At 54.4% G+C, this 23791-nt stretch overlaps 2 protein-coding genes across 7 annotated transcripts in view; one reads left to right on the top strand and one right to left on the bottom strand.

Annotated features, from left to right (window-relative positions):
* The window catches only part of TRAK2 (trafficking kinesin protein 2), a 74705-nt gene extending 55908 nt beyond the window's left edge, over nucleotides 1-18797 (bottom strand). For 3 of the 5 annotated variants that reach the window (XM_029069140.2, XM_029069144.2, XM_029069147.2), the window contains exon 1: nucleotides 18717-18797. The gene's annotated coding sequence lies outside the window, so the exon portion shown is untranslated. Of the gene's footprint in view, nucleotides 1-12144; nucleotides 12337-17536; nucleotides 17995-18716 lie in introns of those variants that run through there. The other 2 variants (XM_029069141.2, XM_029069142.2) reach the window with 2 other exon arrangements.
* A 534-nt stretch (nucleotides 18798-19331) lies between these two features.
* The window catches only part of STRADB (STE20 related adaptor beta), a 28603-nt gene continuing 24143 nt past the window's right edge, over nucleotides 19332-23791 (top strand). The window contains exon 1 of one of the 2 annotated variants that reach the window (XM_029069080.2): nucleotides 19332-19431. The gene's annotated coding sequence lies outside the window, so the exon portion shown is untranslated. The remainder of the gene's footprint in view (nucleotides 19432-23791) is intronic. The other variant, XM_029069081.2, reaches the window with a different exon arrangement.

The following is a 23791-nucleotide window of genomic DNA, read 5'->3' as shown; positions in this document are numbered from 1 at the left end:
GGGCTTAGTCAGGGAAGGCCTCTTGGAGATGTGTCTTCACTGAGGCTTTGAAGGTGGGGAGAGTCATTGTCTGTTGGATTTGAGAAGGGTGGTGGGCAAGAGGTCAGCGGGGAGACAGGCGAGATGGAGGTTTCGGGGGTAGGTCGGCATTAGAGGAGCCAAGTGGGCGGGCTGGGCTGGAGTAAGAGAGTAGGGAGGTGAGGACGGAGGGGGCCAGGGGATCGAGAGCTTTGAAGCCGATGGCGAGGAGTTTCTGTTCGACGCCGAGGGGGGTGGACAACCACTGAGGTTTCTGAGGCGTGGGGAAACACGGACCGAACGTTTTTGTAGAAAAACCATCCGGGCAGCGGAGTGAAGCCCGGACTGGAACTTCTAGAGACCTCATAACCCTTTTTTTGAGCCGGGTCCCAGTGAAAATACAAGCTATGGAGTTTGGAAATTCCACTCTCGCATCCCAGTATGTCAAATATCCGTGTGGAAAGAGGCCTGGGAGGCTGAGACAATCCCTCAGGGGACCAAGGGGGAGGGTGGGGAACCCTGTGCTTGCCCCACAGGAAAAACCATATGCGGCAGTCACCGGGGTTTCTAGGACACACCGAAGAGGTGGCCAGCTCACGGTCATTTTGGTCCCCAGCAAACCAGTGCAGTAGACACAGAAGTGCTCAATAAATACCACCGAATGATGGACTGAATTCAGTTGGGAGAGTACAACACAACAGTATAACCGACCCACACGAGGGGCTCACAATCTTCAGGCCCATTTTACGGAGGAGCCAACTGAGGCACAGAGAAGTTAAGCGATTTACCCAAGGCCACACAGTAGACAAATGGACAAGCGTATTATACTCTCCCAAGTGCTTAGTAAAGCAATAATAATAATACTGGTGTTTGTTAAGCACCTTCTATGGGCCAGACACCGTACTATGCGCTGAGGTGGATGGAGAAAATCGGGTTGGGAAGAATCCCCGTCCCATGTAGGACTCACATTCTCTCTGGGAATGTCACCTCCCTCCTCAAAAACCTGCAGCGGTTACCTATCAACCTTCGTATGAAGCAAAAACTCCTCACTCTTGGCTTCCAAGCTGTCCATCCCCTTGCCCCCTCCTACCTCTCCTCCCTCCTCTCTTTCCACCGCCCACCCCGCACGCTCCGCTCCCCTGCCGCTCACCTCCTCGCCGTCCCCCGTTCTCGCCCATCCCGCCGTCGACCCCTGGCCCCCGTCCTCCCGCCGTCCCGGAACGCCCTCCCTCCTCACCTCCGCCGAACTCACTCTCTTGCCCCCCTTCCAAGTCTTCCTGAGAGGTCACCTCCTCCAGGAGGCCTTCCCAGACTGAGCCCCCTTTCCCTCTGCTCTTCCTCCCCAACGCCCCAACTCCCTCCCTCTGCTCCCCCCCTCGCCTACCCTACAGCACTTGTGGATATATGTACATATTTATTATTCTATTTATTTTATTAATGATGTGTATATATCTATAATTCTATTTATTTTGAGGCTATTGCTGCCTGCCTGCTTGCTTTTTGTGGCCGAATTGTCCTTTCCAAGCGTTTAGTACAGTGATCTGTACACAGTAAGCGCTCAATAAATACTACTGAATGAATTCTTGTATTGTACTCTCCCTCGCACTTAGTACAGTGCTCTGCACACCGTGAGCGCTCAATATATACAATTGAATGAACGACTGAAAGAACAGGATTTTGAAATCCTATTTTACAGATGAGGAAATGGAGGCCCAGAGAAGTGACTTGTCCAAGGTCACAAGCAGAGAACTGGCAGAGTCCTGGGCTCTTTCCGCTAGGCCAGAGGGCTTCTCCACGATCTGGAATCATTAAAAAAATAAGTTCTATTTTTTCTTAAGAGAAGAGCAGAAGTGTTTACATAGTCCAACTGTCCACTTGTCAGCCACGGAAAAGACTGCTCATCTGTTTCACAAGACTGTCTGTGACTCATTTCCCACAGAAATTGGAAAAAAAACTGCATTAAAATTACTTTCAGGAGAGTAATCATAAAAAGACTATTATTAAGCATTTCACTCCAATAAAGAAACCAGAGTTCTCTGTGTTCAACAAGTGAGAGATGAGAATAAGTTTTGCCTCCACTATACCTAACTCTGTCTTCTATAGTAAGCTCATTGACAAGGCGGGAAAAACATTTCCAACAAGTGTCCAAATCTGATCAAGGGCAGAGATTTCCAAATAGTGGGTTTCGGTGGGAATCGAGAAGTAGCGTGGCTTAGCGGGTAGAGCCCGGGCCTGGGAGTCAGAAGGACCTGGGTTCTAATCCCGGCTCCGTCGTACGTCTGCTGTGTGAACGCGGGCAAGTCGCTTCACTTCTCTGGGCCTCAGTTCCCTCATCTGTAAAATGGGAATTAACAGTGTGAGTCCCACGTGGGATAGGGACTGTGTCCAATGGATCAACCCGTATCTACCCCAGTACTTAGAACAGTGCATGACGCGTAGTAAGCGCTTTAACCGGTGTTACGACTATTATTATTATTTACAAACAGCTTAGAGTGGGGCTGATAAACCAAGACCAAACATCCAAATAAATCAGAGGGACTGGCCAACTGTAAACATCGTTACTCCCTGCAACGCAGGAAATAAAAACCCCCGCAGCTTTCTAACAGAGTCTTGCCACGTCGAGTTTCACAGATTGCCGGTTAGCATCCGATTTGAGGGTCGGATGCTATGAAAGCCAACGGGAAGTTTCAGACCCAGCTCTTTTCCCATGGCAAATGAAAGAAGAAGTCCTAAAAATAGCCACAGTTCAAGCAGTTGAGCCACGGCCCGGTGGGAGAGAAAACCGGAGTTGGAGTAGGCCGCGTGCCGCCTTTTAGGTCTTTCGCTCTCTTAGGCCTTTTTTTTTTTCCCTGTGACTCTTAGATGCATCCCAAAACCAGAAGTGTCCCCGTGAACGGCGCGTTTCCAAACGTTCCCTTCCAAATGGAAGTCGACTGATACCAAGAGAAGCAGTGCGGCCCTGGGGAAAGAACAAGGGCCAAGGAGCGGGAGGACCTGGGTTCCAATCCCGGCTCTGCCTCGGTTTCTTCATCTGTAAAGTGGGGACGAAATACCTGTGCTCCCTCCACTGTACAGTGTGAGCCCCATGTGGGACAGGGATCGTGTCTGATCTGATCGTACTCTATCTACCCCAGGGTCTAATATTCAAGCAATCAATCGTATTTATCGAGTACTCCACCGTGTGCCAGATTGCTATTGTTCTTGTCTGCCCGTCGAAGGGCAGGGACCGTCTCTGTTACCGATTTGTCCATTCCAAGCGCTTGGTACGGTGCTCTGCACATAGTGAGCGCTCAATAAATACCACTGAATGAATGAAAGAACGAGAGTACAATAGGTAGACACGTTCCTTACCTACGACGAGCTTACAGTCTAGAGGGGGAAGACGGACATCAATATACCCTTCCGCATCGTCCGATTCACTCCCTTTATTCATCCCCGCTCCCAGCCCTACGGCACTCACGTACGTATCCGTCATTTTATTTCTATTAATGCCTGCCTGCCTCCCTCTCTAGACTGCAGGCTCACTGTGGGCAGGGAATGCGTCTGTTATATTCTTCTATCGTACTCTCCCCGGGGCTTAGTACAATGTTCTACACACAGTAAATGCTCGATGAATAGGACTAATATACATAAATATAAGGTGCTTGGCACGTGGTAAGTGCTTAAATGCCATAAGGATGATGATGATGATTCCTCTTGGGCAGGAAGGAGGGTGATGGGGAACCTTGGAAGGCAGATGAGGAGGTAGCCCATCTGGGCGGGGCACGGGTCCCAGGCGACCCCCAGGTCGGGAAGGCCCCGGCGTCGGGCGGGAAGCCCCCCAAAAGCTCTGCCCCATCTCCGCCGGTCCTCGTCCCCCGGCCCTCTCCTGCTGGGGCTCTGTCTGGGCCAGAGGGGCCCCGGGGCTGGGGGAGAAAAGGAGCGGGAAATCTGGGCTCCCGCACGGCAGCGGCCACTTGGCCGTGGCTCCGCCGGAAGCCTCGGGGACGCGGCCACTCCGGCCAGGGGGTGGCTACCGCTGCAGGGAGAGCTCTGTAGGCGGCGGGGGGGCCGAGGCCTTCCCCTCGGGCACCCGACGGGGGAAGCGAAGGCGGTGCGGTCGAGGTGGACGTGCCGATCCGGGCCGGAGCCTGAGGGACCGTGTCCAACAGGATAGCCTCGTATCTACTCGGAGCTTAGAACAGGGCCTTGTACATAGTAACTGCTTAACGGATGACATTAAAAAAATAAAATGAAAAAAAAAACCCAACCCTAACAGTAAACCGGGTTAAAGCACCGGTTCTCCCTTCCTCTTAGACCAGGACCCCCAAGTGGGTCAGGGATTACACTGGATCTGCTCATCTTCCCTCGGCCCCGGGTTTCAGAAGCCTGCTTGCCACCTTCTGAGCGCTTGAATAAACAACACCCTATAAAACAGCCAGTATCCTCTCTGGGCCTCAGTTACTCCATCTGTAAAATGGGGATTAAGCCTGTGAGTCCCCTGTGGGACGGGGACTATATCCAACCTACCTCGTATCTACCCAGTAATTAGTACAATGCCGGGCACACAGTAAGCACTTAACAGATGCCATTTCAAAAATACAAAATAAAACACTAATTATAAAATGTGTAACTGGCAAGGAGTAACAGACAGATACCGTTTCGGATTGGGGACGGGGGGGCTCGTCTGAACGGGATCCCCCAAATCCCCGAGTCACCCACCGAGACGGGTGGTCCGTGTTTCCCGGAGGGGCTCTCAAGGCACCATTCTCCCCAGGCAGAGGATTATTATTGTCACGGTATTTGTTAAGCACTCACTACGGGTCAAACGCTGTTTTAAGCGCTGGGGTAGTTACAAGTTAAATCAGATTTTTTTTTAATGGTATTTGTTAGACGCTTAGTATGCGTCAGGCGCTATAGTAAGTATTGGGGTAGGCACGAGATAATCAGGTTGGACACAGTCCCTGGCCCAGATCTCATTCTTAGTCCCCATTTCACAGATTAGGGACTGAGGCCCAGAGAAGTGAAGCGACTTGCCCAAGGTCACACAGCAGACAAGCGGCGGAGCCAGAACTAGAAGCCAGGTCCTTCTGACCTTCCGGGCCCGGGCTCTACCCACTAGACCACCCTGCTTCTCCTGTCCAGAGTTGGGACCGCACACCCTCTAGGAATTTTCATATAGCAGGGTACGTTTACTGCCAGAAGAGCTCTTTGCCCTCTGCTTTGGACGGTATTAGGTTTTTTTTTACAGTCTTACCTCAAAACCCAACACACACACACACACACACACACACACACACACAGCCGAAACGTTACGGTTTTCTAAAAAAAAAAAATAAAATAAAAAACGCCTGTTTTCCTTTGGATTTCCGTAAACGTCGGTGCACAAGAGTCCCTCGGGGGAAGCCGACCGTGGAACTCGGGTGAGCGGCATTTTGTTGGGGGAGGTTGCGGTTGTTTACCGTTCCCACGGCAGCTGAGCAAGGGGGACTGTCTTCTCCTCTCTCTCGGGGAGCCTTTTAGGCCACACCTGCACGGTTAGCAGTGGCGTCTGCAGATGTGGACGGGCACGCCTCCCAGTTGTCTCTCTGGAAGAGAGGATTTTCACCACGAGAGGTGTTCTTTGGCCCAGGCTGATCTCCCAAGCATTGAGCTGAGCGGTTTAAGACAAAGGGCAAATTCTGCCAATTCGAGGGGGGGGGTCTTTCAAAGGGCTAATTTTCAAACGATGGCACGGCATCAATGTCATCTGGCTATCATTTTTACAATGAACCGCCTCCGTTTTCCCTATCTTTCCGCTCTCTAAGGGCCGAGGACGTCTCCTCCAGCCAACGGGCTTCCCTTTGTTTCGACCGTCATCCAGAGCCGCAACAGCGGAATGCCGCCCCGCTCCCGGCTGTAGGTGAAATCAGATCCCGGAGGCTGCCGGGGCTAGAAGTGGCCGGTCGGATCGATATTCTCTGTTTTCGGGGGAGGGGTGGAGGACAGGGAGAGAAGGAGAGGGAAGAAGGAGAAAAGGAGGGAGGGAGGGAGGGAGGGAGAGAGAGGAGGGAAAGAAAGAGGGAGAGAAAGAGAGGGAGGAAGGGAGGAAGAAACGGAGAGAGGAGGGAGAGGGAAGAAAGGGGGTGAGAGGAGAAAGAGGGAGGAAAAAGAGAAAGGGAGAGAGGAGGGAAAGGGAGGAAAAGAGAAGGAGAGAGATTTTTGACAAGAGACAGCTTTGGCAAACACTGAATTGTGGAGGGATGGCCACAAGTTACTTGTTAATTTACCCTTTCACTGTGTGATACAAAGAGCTCAAAGCATGTCTGAGGTACTAACTGGCCTTATAATAATAATGTTGGTATTTGTTAAGCGCTTACTATGTGCAGAGCACTGTTCTAGGCGCTGGGGTAGATACAGGGTCATCGGGTTGTTCCACGAGAGGCTCACAGTCTTAATCCCCATTTTATAGGTGCGATAACTGAGGCACAGAGAAGTGAAGTGACTCGCCCACAGTCACAAAGCTGACAGGCGGCGGAGCCGGCATTCGAACCCATGACCTGACTCCCAAGCCCGGGCTCTTTCCACTGAGCCCCGCTGCATATCTCCCGCCTATGAAGTGGAAATGGAGCAACTGCACTATCAGTCCCTGATTTCTTCCCGCAGTTTAAGCAAGCAGCAACCCCTTGAGAAAAGCCAATTCCAGAAACCTTTTTAGCAATTCCATGAAGAACAACGGGAACCAACAGCCTGGTAAGGGACCGAGGGACTCCGAAGAACACGTTCCTTGAGTCTGAAGTATTCAAAGATTGGGTCCACATTTAGACGACCTACCTTTGGATTAGCCCAGATCCAGCGGAAACTCCCCAAATGCTGATCAAAACATTTCGACTCTCACACTGCACGGGAGGTCATTTCTCCGACAAGAGATTATTAGATTTTAATTCTCCCACTGGGTCTCGAGTCAGTCGATCAATCCTTCATATCTATTGAGCCCTTACTACATGCAGAACACTGTTCTAAGCACTTAGCGTACACCGTAACGACACAACATACAAGTCCTTCCACTCGCGACGGAGAAGCAGCGTGGCTCAGTGGAAAGAGCCCGGGCTTGGGAGTCATAGGTCATGCGTTCGAATCTCGCCTCTGCCACTTGTCAGCTGTGTGACTGTGGGCAAGTGGCTTCACTTCTCGGTGCCTCGGTGACCTCCTCTGTAAAATGGGGATTCACCGCGAGCCTCACGTGGGACAACCTGATGACCCTGTATCTCCCCCAGCGCTTCAAACGGTGCTCCGCACATAGTAAGCGCTTAACAAATGCCAACAGTATTAGGGTTATTACAGTTGAAAAGCCTTTCAACTTTGGATTTGTTCTGGAGGCTGGTTGGGTACGTTTCTGCGCGTGTGTTTCTCACAGAAATAAACGGACCCGTCGTGAAAGGGCTGGACGGTTCTCTAGGGAGCAGAGTTGAGGACATACGCGATCGGGGCTGGTCTCATACGAGATGTGCCTTAAACGCAGGTTGTCTGACCTCTGGAGATGCTGCATTTCAAAAATAGAAACAGGCAGGGGGAGAGTCAGTTTCCCCGCCTACACATACCAGATGAATTACCTAAAGAGTCTCTGGGGATTTCAGTTCTTTGGGGTGGCTGACGATTTCAATGACGTATCCCCTTTGGTCACTCGGTACTTATTCAGTCGTATTTACTGAGCGCTTCCTGTGTGCAGAGCACTATACTAAGTGCTTGGGAAGTGCAATTCGGCAACAACTAGAGACAATCCCTACCCAGCGGCGGGCTCACCGTCTAGATGGGGGGAGACAGACAGCGAAACAAAAACAAGGTGACGGGCATCAATAACGTCCATGTAAATAAAGAGAATTATAGATATGTACACACCACTAATAAAATAAATAGAATGATAAATATGCCCGTATAGACAAAAGCGCTGTGGGGAGGGGAAGGGGGTGGAGCAGAGGGAGTCGGGGGGATGTGGAGGGGAGGAGGAGCGGAGGGAAAGGGGGGCTGAGTCTGGGAAGGCCTCCTGGAGGAGGGGAGCTCTCAGGAGGGCTTTGAAGGGGGGAAGTGCGCTAGTTTGGCATTCACACTAGCCTCAGCTCCAAAGCACTTCTGTACATATCTACACATTGTTTCTATTAATGTCTGTGTCCCCTCTAATAATAATATTATAATATGATAATAGTATTTGTTAAGCACTCACTGTACGCCGGGTACCGGACTCAGCTTTGAGGTAAATGCAAGCAAATAGGGTTGGACACATCCCTGTCCCCCGTGGGGCTCCCGGCCTTCATCCCCCTTTTACAGATGAGGTCACTGAGGTCCAGATAATAATAATAATAATGTTGGTATTTGTTAAGCGCTTACTATGTGCCGAGCACTGTTCTAAGCGCTGGGGTAGACATAGGGGAATCAGGTTGTCCCACGTGGGGCTCACAGTCTTGATCCCCATTTTACAGATGAGGGAACTGAGGCACAGAGAAGTTAAGTGACTCGCCCACAGTCATACAGCCGACAAGTGGCAGAGCTGGGATTTGAACTCATGAGCCCTGACTCCAAAGCCCATGCTCTTTCCACTGAGCCACGCTGCTTCTCCAGAGAAGTGAAGTGGCTTGCCCAAGGTCACCCAGCAGACAAGGGGCAGAGCCAGGACTAGAACCCGGGTCCTCTGGACTCCCAGGCCTGGGCTCCATCCACTGGGCCACGACGTTTCTCATTTGTGCTGGGATTTGCACCCTTTAATCAGCCCTCCCTCGGTTCCACAGCATTTACGCCCATAACTGTAAGTGATTTTTTTCCATCAACGTCTGAGTCCCCCTCTAATAATAATGATGTTGGTATTAAGCGCTTACTATGTGCAGAGCACTGTTTTAAGCGCTGGGGTAGATACAGGGTCATCAGGTTGCCCTATGTGAGGCTCATGGTCTTCATTCCCATTTTACAGATGAGGTAACTGAGGCACAGGGAGGTGAAATGACTTGCCCACAGTCACACAGCTGCCAAGTGGCAGAGCCGGAATTCGAACCCATGACCTCTGACTCCCAAGCCTGGGCTCTTTCCACTGAGCCACACTGCTTCTCCAGATTGGAAGCTCGGTATGGGCGGGGAACGTGCCTAACAGTTCTAATGACAACCTGATGACTTTGTAATAATGTTGGTATTTGTTAAGCGCTTACTATGTGCAGAGCACTGTTCTAAGCGCTGGGGTAGACACAGGGGAATCAGGTTGTCCCACGTGGGGCTCGCGGTCTTAATCCCCATTTTACAGATGAGGGAACCGAGGCACAGAGAAGTTAAGTGACTTGCCCACAGTCACACAGCTGACAAGTGGCAGAGCTGGGATTCGAACTCACATGGACTTACCTGTCCACTCCCAAGCAGAGAAGCAGCGTGGCTTAGTAGAAAGAGCCCGGGCTTGGGAGTCAGTGGTCACGGGTTCGAGTTCCGACTCCGTCACCTGTCAGCTGTGTGACCTTAAGCAAGTCACTTCACTTCTCGGCGCCTCAGTTCCCTCATCTGTAAAATGGGGACGAAGCCTGCGGCCCCACGTGGGACAACCTGATTACCCTGTATCTACCCCAGCGCTCAGAACAGTGCTCGGCACATAGTAAGCGCTTAAATACCAATGAGGACAATGCCCCGCACACTGTAAGCACTCGATAATTACCACTGACCGACAGACGGACGGCAAAAACGTAGGCCTGGGGGATCGGAAAAACTGGTTCAAAAGCCGGCTGACAAATTAACAGACCAGGTGGCCAGAATAGGTGACAAGGAGGAGAGTCGGGGCCGCTGGAGAGAATAAATAATAAATAACGGTGGTATTTGTTAAGCGCTTACTATGTGCAGAGCGCTGTTCTAAGCGCTGAGAGAACCACCGTAACCATAACTTGCATTTCAAGGGACACTGGAAATGGTGTATATATAGGGAAGCGTATACGAATGGAGACACACTGTGGTTTATTGGCTACAGCCTGGGCTTGCGAGTCAGCAGGATCTGGATTCTAATCCTGCCTCCACCATTTGTCTGTTGTGTGACCCCGGGCGAGTCACTTCGCTTCTCTGGGCCTCAGTCGTCTCATCTGTCAAAGGGGGATTAAGACCGTGGACCCCGTGTGGGACATGGACTGTGTTCAACCTGATTAACTTGTAGCTATCCCAGCGCATACCACAGTGCCTGGGACATCGTAGGCGCATAAAAAAGAAAACAAAAAGAAAAAAAAAAAATCAGCGTGGCCTGGTGGACAGAGCCCCACGCTTGGGAGTCAGAAGGTCACGGATTCTAATCTGGGCTCCATCGCTCGTCTACTGCGCGACCCTGAGTGAGTCGCTTCACTTCTCTCTGCCTCAGTCACCTCATCTGTCAAATGGGGATTCAATGCCTATTACTCAGACCGTGAGTCCCACGTGAGACACGATCATCTTGTGACTATCCCAGCGTGGGCTAATGAATAGAGTGTGGGCTTCAGAGTCAGAGGAACTGGGTTCTAATTCCGGCTCCTCCACTTACCTGCTGTATAGCCTGGGGCAAATCCCTTCGCTTCTCCCGTCCTCAGTTTCCTCAACTGTAAAATGGGGATTCAATCCCTGCTCTCCCTCCTACTTGGACTGTGAGCACCACGTGGCCCCTTGGATCTAACCCAGCGCTTAGTACAGTGCCTGGCACACGGCAAGCACTTAAATGCCATCGTTATTATGATCCCAGTGCTTAGCAGAGTGCTTGACACGTAGTAAGCACTTAAACACTACGGTTATTGTTATTAGCAGAATCCTCTCATGGTCCCACCCCACTCCCCGAGCTCCCTGCGGCTACTGCTGGACCGGGATCCCACGGGGCCATTACTTAATAGAGCCACTCGTCCGCTGTGTGACCTCGAGCAAGTCGCCTCACTTCCCTGGGCCTCAGCTCTCTCACCTGCAAAATGGGGATTAAGACCGCGAGCCCCTTGTGGGACCTGGACTGTGCCCAACCTGATCAGCTTGTGTCTTCCTCAGCACTTAGAACGGCGGCTGCTACATAGTAAGCGCTTAGCCGATACCTTAAAACAACAAAGTCTGTAACCAAGTGACGTGTTCCATTTAAACACCGGCACAACCAGAAGAAATGAGCAGGCCTCCACTGCACGCCCACGACAACACCATAATTACTTATTACAACCACTTGGCTGCTGTGTGACCTTGGGCAAGTCACGTCCTTTCGGCTATAAACTCGTCGTGGATAGGGAATGCGTCTGTCGTATTATTATATTGTACTCCTCCAGGTGCTCGGTACAGTGCTCAATAAAGACAATCGCCTGGCTTGCTGACTTCACTTCTCTGGGCCTCTTTCCTCATCTGGAAAATGGGGATGAAGACTGTGAGCCTCACGTCGGACAGGGACCGTGTCCAACCCTATTATCGTGTATCTACCCGCCGTGGACCCCCGGCCCCCGTCCTCCAGCCGTCCCGGAACGCCCTCCCTCCTCACCTCCGCCAAACTCACCCTCTTTCCCTCTTCAGAGCCCTCCTGAGAGCTCCTCTCCTCCAGGAGGCCTTCCCGGACTGAGCCCCCCTTTCCCTCTGCCCTTCCTCCCCTCCTCATTCCCCCTTCCCCTCCCCACAGCACTTGAGTATATCTGTACCTATTTATTGCTCTATTTTATTAACGATGTACATTTATCTACGGTTCTATTTATCTATTTTGACGGCAGTGATGGCCGTCTACTTTCGTTTTGTTGTCTTTCTCCCCCTTTTAGACTGTGAGCCCGTTGTTGGGTAGCGACTGTCTCTATCTGCTGCCAAATTGTTCTTCCCAAGAGCTTAGTACTATGCTCCGCACTAAGTAAGGGCTCAATAAATATTAATTCATTCAATAGTATTTATCGAGCGCTTACTATGTGCAGAGCACTGTACTAAGCGCTTGGAATATACAAGTCGGCAACAGATGGAGACAATCCCTGCCCAATGACGGGCTTAATAAATAAGCCTGAATGAATGAATGCTCTGCGGATAGTAAGCAATCGATCAAATTTATTGAGCGCTATGTGCAGAGCACTGTATTAAGCGCTTGGGAGAGTGCCATATGACAGAATTAGGGACATGCCCCCCTGCTCATAATGAGCTTACAGTTTAGAGGATTGTAAAAACCACTCATTGACTGGGAAAACTTACAAAAATCCAGCGAAGAGATAAAATAGGGAAGCGGGCTGCCGGGGTTCAGCCTTTGTGTCCGTAGCCGCCATTTATCCATTCACATTCCCGTCCTTCTTCCCCGGAAGACTGGATGCTCCTTGAGGGCACGGAACGTATCTACCAGTCATTCCTTCGTGCAGTCAATCGTATCGAATTGAGCGCTCGCTGCGTGCAGAGCACTGTACTAAGCGCTTGGAAGAGTCCAATACAACAATAAACGGACACATCCCGGCCCACTCTGTTATCCCGGCTCTCTCTCCCCCCCCCCAATCTTTCACTTCTCCTACCTCAGTTTCCTCAACTGTAAAAGGGGGATTCAATCCCTCTTCTCCCTCCTCCTTGGACTGTGAGCCCCATGTGGGACCTTGCATCTATCCCAGCGCTCAGTACAGTGCCTAGCCCAGTGTAAGCACTTAAATGCCATTATTATTATTACCCCAGTACTTTGTACGACACGTGGTAAGCGCTTAACAGACACTACAATTATCGTTACGATCAGAATCCTCTCACGGTTCCCCCTCAAGCCCCCTGCGGTCACTGCTGGACCGGGATCCCACTGGGCCATTACTTATTACCTCGGGCAAGTCGCCTCACTTCCCCGGGCCTCAGCTCTCTCACCTGCAAAATGGGGATTAAGACCGCGAGCCCCTTGTGGGACCTGGACTGTGCCCAACCTGATCAGCTTGTGTCTTCCTCAGCACTTAGAACGGCGGCTGCTACATAGTAAGCGCTTAACCGATACCTTAAAACAACAAAGTCTGTAACCAAGTGACGAGTTCCATTTAAACACCTGCACAACCAGAAGAAATGAGCAGGCCTCCACTGCACGCCCACGACAACACCATAATTACTTATTACAACCACTTGGCTGCTGTGTGACCTTGGGCAAGTCACGTCCTTTCGGCTATAAACTCGTCGTGGATAGGGAATGCGTCTGTCGTATTATTATACTGTACTCTTCCAAGTGCTTAGTACAGTGCCCTGCACACAGTAAGCGCTCAATACTGGAGAAGCAGTGTGGCTCAGTGAAAAGAGCGTGGGCTTCGGAATCAGAGGACATGGGTTCGACTCCCGGCTCTGCCACTTGTCAGCTGTGTGACCGTGGGCAAGTCACTTAACTTCTCTGGGCCTCACTTACCTCATCTGTAAAATGGGGATTATCTGTGAGCCTCACGTGGGACAAACTGATGACCCTGTATCTGCCCCAGCGCTTAGAACAGTGCTCTGCACATAGTAAGCGCTTAACAAATACCAACATTATTATTATCAATAAGTATGACAATGAATGAAAGGGGGCCAGCTGCAGAAGGGGGGAGTTGGGGGGAGCTCAGAAGCCCCTCCGCTCCGGCCTCATCCGTGTCCGTCTGGAAGAGGAAAGGAGGGGATCGCCGCGAGAAGGGTGCCGGGCTCCCCGGCACCAGACCCCCTTTCCGCCCCGGGAGAAGGCGGAATTTGAAGAGCACTGCTCTTTCCAAAGCCATCGATCACATCGGTCAATGGCTGCTATCTACTGAGCACTCCCTGCGTGCCGAGTTCCGGACTAAGCGACTGGGAGAGTCCAATATAAGAGTTGGTAGATGAATTCCCTTCCCGCGGCAGGTTTTGCGGTCCTGAGGGGGAAAGGGGCATTAACGGAAATAAATGTCAAGGTCATTTTAGCTTCGCCGCGTAACCTTGAGGCCCCGCAGCAGGCCGCGCCCAGGGCCGAGATTGGAACGTGGGTCTCCCGATCCTAATGATAACTGTTAAGCCCTTGCTGTGTGCCAGGCACTATTCTAAGCGCTGGGTTAGATCCAAGCTACTCGGGTTGGACGCCGTCCCTGTCCCACTTGGGGCTCCCAGGCTTAAGCCCCATTTTACAGACGTGGTCACTGAGGCCCAGAGGAAGTGAAATGACTTGCCCAAGGTCACACAGCAGACGCGCGGCGGAGCCGGGATTAGAACCCAGGACCTTCTGACTCCCAGGCCTGGGCTCTAGCCACCGCACCATGCTGCTTCCCATGGAATGGAGTCGGAGAGGGGCGTGGGGCAAGGAGGGAAGACTTACGGAAGCAGCGAGAAGCAGCGTGGCTTAGTGGAAAGAGCACGGGCTTGGGAGTCGGAGGACATGGGTTCTAATCCCACCTCCGCCACTTCTCTGCTGTGTGACCTTGCACAAGTCCCTTCACTGTGCCTCAGTCACCTCATCTGTAAAAGGGGGATTAAAAGTGTGAGCCCCACGTGGGACGACCTGATGACCCTGTATCTCCCCCAGCGCTTAAAACAGTGCTTAACACACAGTAAGCGCTTAAATACCGTCATCATCATCATCATCATCTGCGGACCAACTTGCCTCTGCCCACCGGGAAGCGAAAACGGGCATTACGTTCCGTGCGTCAGGCGACGCGACGGTATCACAGGGCACCTTTGGAGGAAAATGAGCAGAATGTAGAGCCCCAGCTGGGGCAAGGGGGGATGACCCGGACCCCTCCCCTTGTTCCAGAGTCATCCTACCTCCCCCTCCCCGGGTCCCTCTCGACGGGGGAGTCTCGGCATTTCGGCTAAATACAGCCAGGCGGACGACTCCCCTGATGCCAGATGAGCGGGCGTCCCCCTCCCCGGGGGCCATTTAAAGGGCCTGCACCCCCACCCCACTTATTCAGCCGCACACCTCGCCGCGGCCTCCCGCCTCCTCCGCCCCGACCCTTGCGGAGTGGGGGCGGAGGGGGCCGGCCGACGGACGCGTCAGCCACCTGCAGCCCTGGGGAACGCCGCTGGTCCCTCGCTCACCGGTCGCCGGACAGGCGCGGCGACGCCTTGGAGACGTCCCAGGGCCCTCGGTCCCCGGCCGGCGGGGGCGGCCAGCACGGGGGCCGGGGGCCCGTGGCCCCATCGGGAGGTTCAGAATCCGGGTCGGGTGCGAGTGGGGGGCCGAAAATCCAAAGGGAAGGGTAACGGGCGCTCCCACCGGGCTGAATCCGGACACCTCGCTGGGGGAGGGAAAGGGGGCTGGTGCCCAGGAGCCCGGCCGCTATCCTTCCCGCCTTCCTCTCCCAGACGGACACAGATGAGGAAGGGGCAGAAGGCGCATCTCAGCTCTCCCCAACGCTCCCCTCGTCTCCAGCTGGCCTCCTTGTTGGAGGTGCGGAGGAGGAGAAAGAGGAGAAGGAGAAAAAGGAGGAGGAGAAAGAGGAGGACAAAGAGGAGGAAGAGGACAGAGCCGGCCCGGCCCCTCTCCCCTCAGCCCCACGGGCCGAGTCCGTCTCAGCTTCGGCGGGCCAGGCAGAATGATGATGATAACGTTGGCAATTGTTAAGGGCTTATTATGTGCCGAGCACCGTTCTCAACGCTGGGGGAGACACAAGGTGATCGGGTTGTCCCACGTGAGGCTCACAGTCTTCATCCCCATTTGACAGATGAGGGAACCGAGGTACCGAGAAGTGAAGTGACTCGCCCACAGTCGCACAGCTGATAGGTGGCAGAGCCGGGATTAGAACCCGTGACCTCCGACTCCTAAGCCCGGGCTCTTTCCACCGAGCCACGCCGCTTCTCTAAATAAAGAATTAAAGACGGGCCGGGCGGGAAGTGGCGATGGGCAAGTCCGTCGGACCCACTCATCCCCGACGGCTGAGTGGAGCACGTTAGCCACGTAGCCACGGCAGACAGATGCAAACCGAGGAGAGAGCCGTTTTCCAGATTTGGGGGTTTCAAAGAGCTCGTGAACAACTTTTCTAAATCCTCTTTCAAGTGTCCAGTCTGGCAGTTTGTCAGTTTGGGTTGGAATTCCTCTCGACGGATACATCATTTAATCTGACGCTCGGTTTCCGTCTACAGCCGCCCACTGAACTCGGACGACGGAGTGCGCGTCTGAACGTATGCCCGCACTTTATAACGCTAAGATGCCACAATAGAACGTGGCGATGCACGTTTCTTGCATCTATTATGGCTTTTTACAAAGGAGATTGGCCTGTGAGTAGGATCAGCTGAAGCATTTAATCAGTTTGACTGCTAGGCGACCTTTGGAATGTTTCATTTTCTCTTCATGGTTTTTGTCGAGCGCTGACAGTGTGTCAGACGCCGGGGTAGGTACGAGTTAATTAGGTGGGTCCCAGCCCCTGTCCGAGATCTAAGTGGGAAGGAGAACGGGGACTGAATCCCCCTTTCCCCGGTGAAGAAACCGAGACCTAGAGAAGCGAAGTGATTCGCTCAAGGTCACACGGCCGGCAAGCGGCAGAGCCGGGATTAGAACCCCAGGCCTCCGGCTCCCGGGCCCGGGTTCTTTCCACTAGGTCGTGCCGCTCAGAGAAGCGGCGCGGCTCGGTGGAAAGAGCCCGGGCTTGGGAGTCGGAGGTCGTGGGTTCTAATCCCATCTCCGCCGCTTCTCGGCTGTGTGACTTTGGGCGCGTCGCTTCTCTGAGCCTCGGTTCCCTCATCAGTAAAATGGGGATGAAGACCGTGAGCCCCACGTGGGACAACCCGATTACCTTGTATCTCCCCCAGCGCTCGGAACAGTGCTTGGCACAGAGTAAGCGCTTACAGATACCATCATCATCACTATTCTCCAGGTAATTCAGGTAAATGAAAATCTGACAAGAGCAAGAGAGGTCGCCCACCAGCCGGCGAATCTACGACTCGTTTCCGTCTGATAGCCGACTCCTTGGCTAATCTGGTGCAAGTTGCCTCACGGCTTCAGTTTTCTCCTCCGTCCAATGGGACGGAAACATTGTCATTAACGAGGAAACCAACTTGACGTCAAGCGCGCCAACTCTATAAATAACGAGACCACGGGGAAAAGAAAAGGAGCTTTTTCTCTACTATTCCGGCCAACCCCATCGCCTTGTCCCAGGCTAGTCTGCAAACTCCTCGAGGGCGGGGCCGCCGGTCGCCCTTCCACCTCCAGAGACAGAAGCTCGTCACCATCGACTTTGAGGTCCTCGATCCCCGGGCCCTCTCCTACCTCACCCCGGCTCCTCTCCCCCTCCAACCCGGCGCCCACGCTTCGCTCCTCTAACGCCGACCTCCTCGCCGTACTTCGATCTCGTCCCCGTCGCCGCCGACCTCTCGCCCACGTCCGGGACGCCCTCCTTCCTCGTACCTGACGGACGATGACTCTCCCCTCCTTCAAAGCTTTACCTTAGGCCCGTCTCCTCCAGGAGGCCTTCCCTGACTAAGCCCTCCTTTCCTCCTCTCCCACGCCCTTCTGCGTCTCCCTGACTCGCTCCCTTTGTTCTTTCCCCGCATCCCAGGCCCACACCACTCGTGCACATATCTGTCATTTATTTATTTACATTTCCCCTCCAGGCTGTAAGCTCAATGTGGGTAGGGAACACGTTCGCCGTTTTATTACGCTCTCCCCATCGCTCTGCACAACGCAAGCGTAAATATTACTCACCGTTGTTCTCTCCCAAGCACTTGGCAGGGCGCTCTACACACCGGTGCTGAAATAACACCGATTTTCCCCTCCACTGGGTCACCACTGTACTTAAATACCATCAACATCATTCTTATTACTTATCTTTTCCCAGGTTGCTTTGATCTTTCAACTGAATACCAATCTTTGTCGCCTGCATCTGCTTTGCGTTTTTTCAAATCTTGTGTAAGACGGGCATATTTTCGGCTTTAGGCTTTCAAAGCTAGGGTGGAACAGACTGTCGACCAATTTTACGGACGGGCAGGGTTCCGCGATGCTGGGAAATCACTGCTCCCCAGTTTGAGGACAAGGAAAAAAAAAAAAATCTACATTTTTAAAATGACCTTGACTCAATCCCAGGTGAAAAGAGAGATGCAACTCTGTAACTGGGAAAGTCTGTTGAACTGCGAAGATGCTAATGGCTCCTGTTAAGCGCTTCCTATGTGCCGAGCACTGTTCTGAGCGCTGGGGGAAGACGCAGGGGAATCGGGTTGTCCCCCGTGGGGCTCCCAGTCTTCAGCCCCATTTGACAGATGAGGAAACAGAGGCACCGAGAAGCGACTTGCCCAAAGTCACCCAGCTGACAAGTGGCCGAGCTGGAATTCGAACCCGTGACCTCTGCCTCCAAAGCCCGGGCATAATAATAATAATGTTGGTATTTGTTAAGCGCTTCCTATGTGCCGAGCACTGTTCTGAGCGCTGGGGTAGACACAGGGGAATCGGGTTGTCCCCCGTGGGGCTCCCAGTCTTCATCCCCATTTTCCAGCTGAGGGAACTGAGGCCCGGAGAAGTGAAGTGACTCGCCCCCAGTCACCCAGCTGACAAGGGGCCGAGCCGGGATTCGAACCCATGACCTCTGACTCCCAAGCCCGGGCTCTTTCCACTGAGCCACGCTGCTTCTCCCCAACAGAAGCACGGATAAATGCACATCAATAATCGAATAAAGAGAAGAAGAAGAGGCGAGTGTGTCGGGGAGGGCAGAGCGTGGGCGGGCTTCCCGGAGGAGGCGACCTCTCCCCCCCCCCCCCCCCGTGACGGGGGGCGGGGACACCAACCTGCCCACCTCCTCTCTCTCTCCCAGCGCTCACCACAGTGCTCGGCACACAGTGAGGGACCGCTTAACAATCGGCCGTTTGGGGGGGCGGAGCGGGGCGGGGCTCACCGGCGGCGAGGGCGACGACGTCGGGCCGGTCCCGGAGGCCGCCACGGCCGCCCAACAGCGGGAGCGGCGGGGCGGGGCGGGGCGGGGGCCGCGCGCTTACGTCATCAGCGGGCGACGGGAGAGGGCGGGGAGCGCGCCGCCGCCCCCGCGCCGATGGAAACTACCGCTCCCGGCAGCCCCCGCGCCGCCGCCCGTTGGAAACTACTCCTCCCGGCAGCCCCCGCGCCGCCGCCCACAGCTCACTCCCGCTCCCGGCAGCCCCCGCCCGCTGAAAACTACTTCGCCCAGTAGCCCCCGCCCGTAGTTAACTACTGCTCCCGGCAGCCCCCGCGAACTACCGCTCCCGACAGCCCCCGCGCCCCCTGGAAACTACTGCTCCCGGCAGCCCCCCCGCCCGCTGGAAACTACTTCTCCCAGCAGCCCCCGCCCGTAGTTAACTACTGCTCCCAGCAGCCCCCGCGCCGCCGCCCGCTGGAAACTACCGCTCCCGGCAGCCCCCGCGCCGCCGCCCCCTGGAAACTACATCTCCCAGCAGCCCCCGCGCCGCCGTCCGCTGGCAGCTTCCTGCCCCCTCCTCCCCGGGACGGGCTGAGCATGGCCCAGCTGGGGGGCGGGGCCCGGAGCCCCCCGGGCGGACGGACGGACGCCCCTTCCCCGGACAAGAGGCGGCCGGACATTGTCGCCTGCTCCCGGCGGCGGCGGCGGCGGCGGCAGGGTAAACGGCGCGGGGAGCGGGGCCGGGCAGCCGGGGAGGGGGCGGGGCAGAACCCGATCATTGACAAGTGTAGGACGCCGTGTCCGGACCCTTCTTCTCACCGCCCCCCTCCAGTCGATGATCCCTGGGAGGCGCTTACGGTGTGCAGAACACTCTCCTAAGCGCTTGGGAGACTACAATCCAATAGCCCCCGGCCCTCCGGTCCGGGAGTTTACAACCGCGCGAGAGGCCGAAATCCCCGCCGGGACGGGGAGGCGACCGAGTTGAGGGCGGTGGGGAAAGCGGAGGGAGGGAAAATAAGTCCGGCGGAGGGGTCGGGGGCGGCGGAGCGGCTCTTAAAGTTAGAGGGTAGATCCCTCCGCCCGCCGCTCTGAGGCGCATGCGCACTGACCACAGTGGGGGGGCATTTGAGTGGTGGCCAGTGCGCATGCGGGGGACGGGGCCGCCGTGGCGCGCCCCCTGCTGGCAGCCACCTGCAGGTCAATTTAGAGCTGCTGCTGCTGCTGCTGCTCCTGCTCTGCCTTCCATCGCATAACTCTGGTCTTTCTGAAGCGCTTCCTGTGTGCCAGGCGCTGTGCTAAGCGCCGGGGTGCACACGAGGAAATCGGGTTTCTCTACTCCCTCGGCCACCCCCCCTTTACCTCTCCGCAGCTAAACCCTCTTTTTCCCCTTTTCCCTCTGCTCCTCCACCTCTCCCTTCCCATCCCCAGAGCACCGTACTCGTCCGCTCGACTGTATATAGTTTCATCACCCTGTTTATTTTGTTAATGAGTTGTACATCGCCTCGATTCTATTTAGTCGCCATCGGTTTTTACGAGATGTTCTTCCCCTCGACTCTGTTTATCGCCATCGTTCTCGTCTGTCCGTCTCTCCCGATCAGACCGTAAGCCCGTCAAACGGCAGGGACCGTCTCCATCTGTTGCCGACTTGTTCATCCCAAGCGCTTAGTACAGTGCTCTGCACATAGTAAGCGCTCAATAAATAAATACTATTGAATGGGTTGGACACAGCCCCTGTCCCAGGTGGGGCTCCCGGGCTTCCTCCTCATCCTGGAGAGGAGGGAAGCGAGGCACGGAGGAGTGAACCCTTGACGCGCTCGATCCTCTAGGCCCTGCCGCTTCACCGGGAAGGATGACATTGGATAAGCGCTTACCGTGTGCCAGGGACTGTACTAAGCGCTGGGGTGGGTGCAAGCAAGAGAAGCAGCGTGGCTCAGTGGAAAGAGCAAGGGCTTGGGAGTCCGAGGTAATGAGTTCGAATCCCAGCTCTGCCACTTGTCAGCTGTGTGACTGTGGGCAAGTCACTTCATTGGGCCTCAGTTCCCTCATCTGGAAAATGGGGATTAAGACTGTGAGCCCCACGTGGGACAACCCGATGACCCTGTGTCTACCCCGGCGCTTAGAACAGTGCTCGGCACATAGTAGGCGCTAAACAAATACCAACATTATTATTATTATTGTTAAGCAAATGGGGTTGGATACGGTCCCCGTCCCACTCACGGTCTCCATCCCCATTGGAGAGAGGAGGGAACTGAGGCCCAGAGGAGTGAAGCGACTTGCCCCAGGTCACTCAGCAGACAAGGGGCGGAGCTGGGATTAGAACCCATGACCTTCTGACGCCCGGGCGCGATCCCCTATGCCACCCTGCTTCTCCTGGTATTTACTAAGCGCTTGCTGCGTGCAGAGCTGGGTACTCAGCGCTTGGGGAAGTACAATACGACGATATATTACTAAGAAGAATTGTGTTTAAGTACTTGCTGTGTTGCAGGAATCCCACTAAGCACTGTGGCGAAATACAACTGAAAGGGGTTGGACACAGCCCCTTTCCCGCATGGGACGCACAGTCTTAATCCCCATTTTACACACGAGGTAACCGAGGCCCAGAGAAGTGGCGCGACTTGTCCGAGGCCACACAGCAGACAAGTGGCAGGGCAGGGATTGGAACCCATGACCTCTGACTCCCAGGCCCGGGGTCTATCCTCTACGCCATGCCGCTTCACTAATAATAATGACATTGGATAAGTGCTTACTATGTGCCAGGCACTGTACTAAGCGCTGGGGTGGATGTGGGCAAATCGGGTTGGACACGGTCCCCGTCCCACATGGGGCTCCCAGTCTCGATCCCCATTTGAGAGATGAGGGAACTGAGGCCCAGAGAAGCGAAGTGACTTGCCCAAGGTCACACAGACAAGTGGCAGAGCCGGGATTAGAACCCATGACCACCTGACTCCGAGGCCGGTGCTCTATCCAGTACACCATACTGCTACTATTATTATTATTAATAATAACAATAATGATAATAGTGGTTGTTAAGCGTTTACTATGTGCTAAGCAATATACTAAGCACTGGAGTAAATACAGGGTAATTAGGCTGTCCCACATGAGGTTAACAGTATGTTGGTATTTGTTAACAGTCTTCACCCCCCTTTTACAGATGAGGTAACTAAGGCACAAAAGTGAAGTGACCTACCCAAAGTCACACAGCTAACAAGCGGCGGAGCCGGGATTAGAACCCACAACCTCTGACCCCCAAGCCCGGGCTCTTCCCACTAAGCCAGGCCGCTTGCTTTTCACATGACCTCTGTGAGTCTTCTGAAGCTGTCGAATCATTTTCTGTCACGGCCAAGGAGGAGAAACCTATTTAGATTTTTTTTTTTTAAAACGGTATTTGTCAGGGACTTAAAATGTGCCGGGTACTGTACTAAACACCGGGGTAGATGCAGGTCAAGTCAATCGGGTTGGACAGAGGCCTCGTCCCACGTGGGCCTCACAGTCTTAATCCCTGTTTTACAGATGAAGGAACTGAGGCACAGAGGAGTGAAGTGACTTGCCCGGGCTACACAGGTGACAAGTGGCAGAGCCGGGATTAGAACTCAGATCCTTTCGACTCCCAGGCCCGAGGTTGCTGCTCCTCCATGTAGTTGGAGCCCATCAGCTACCCTTTAGGATTTGAGCGGGCGAACCTCACCGCACGCATTTAAATTTAGCCGGAGGGTTCGAGACAGAATTTAAAGTTAGCTTCGGAGGGGATTAAGACATGCTGCGTCCCTGAACCGCAACGATTACTCATCGCTCTGCAATAATCTTAGCGTCTGGTCATCTGTGATAAACCCGGGCTTGAAAGAAAACAAAAAAAGGAATCCTGGCTTCTTGGAAATCACTGACGAAAGATGATCGTTAGACGTGACTTCCGTGTCACGGGGGCGCACGTTAACTTCGGTTTGCCGAGGGGCAACTTCAGACTCCCCGGGTCCAGGGCGTCACCTCTAGTCTTGCGGGCCGTTCCGGAGGCGAGAGACCGTGCCACACGGATGTACCCGGTGACTCCTCTGCCGCCCGCCCGCTATCGCTCCTCGACTCTGCCGACCTCCTGCTCCACCACACCGCGCCCACTCACCGACTCGGTCGCACCCTCGATCTCGTCATCTCCTGCCCCTGCGCTATCTCCTCCCTCACCGACTCTGAGATCCCTCTCTCAGACCGTAACCTTCTCGCCTGCCTCCTCTCTCACACTCCCGCCCCCTGCAAATCTGTACTACTCCCCCGCCCCGAGACCTCCGCTCTCTCGATCCCATCCATCTCTCCGAAAGCATCTCTCCCCACCTTGCCCCCCCCCGTCCTCTCTTCCCACTCTCGACGATCAGGTCGCCGCGCTCAACTCCACCCTCTCTACTCATCTGGACTCTCTCGCCCCCCGTCCCTCCGCCGCTCTCGCTCCACTAACCCACGGGCCCGGATCGCCTCCTCCGTCCGCCTCCTCCGCGCCTATGCTCGAGCTGCCGAGCGCTGCTGGCGAAAGTCCGAGCACCGAGCCGACCTCATACATTTCAGATTTATCCTTTCCTGCCTTAACTCTGCCCTCTCCTCCGCCAGGCAAGACGTCTTCTCTTCCCTCATCGACACCCATGCCCGTCACCCCCGCCGATTGTTCCGGACCTTTAATTCTCTCCTCGGGTCCCCTGTTCCTCCCCCTCCCCCATCCCTCCCCCCCAACGATCTGGCCACCTACTTCATCGCAAAAATGAACACGATCAGGTCTGAGTTCCCCAAAGTCACCCCTCCGCCTCTCCCCTCCCCCCCACCGACCCTCTCCCCTACTTTCCCATCCTTCCCTGCGGTATCCTGAGGAGATCTCCTCCCTCCTCGCGAGCGCCACCCCCTCCGCCTGCGCCTCGGACCCCATTCCCACTCACCTTATAAAAACCGTCGCCCCTGCCCTCCTCCCCTCCTTACCTTATATCTTTAACCGCTCACTCTCCGATGGCTTCTTCCCCTCTGCCTTCAAACATGCCCACGTCTCCCCAGTCCTAAAAAAAACCCTCTCTCGACCCCACTTCCCCTTCCAGTTATCGCCCTATCTC

Source organism: Ornithorhynchus anatinus, chromosome 7 (genome assembly GCF_004115215.2).
Source record: "Ornithorhynchus anatinus isolate Pmale09 chromosome 7, mOrnAna1.pri.v4, whole genome shotgun sequence".
Lineage (NCBI taxonomy): Eukaryota > Metazoa > Chordata > Mammalia > Monotremata > Ornithorhynchidae > Ornithorhynchus > Ornithorhynchus anatinus.
Note: the sequence above shows the minus strand (reverse complement) of the source record. Positions and strands in the feature narration are given on the sequence as shown.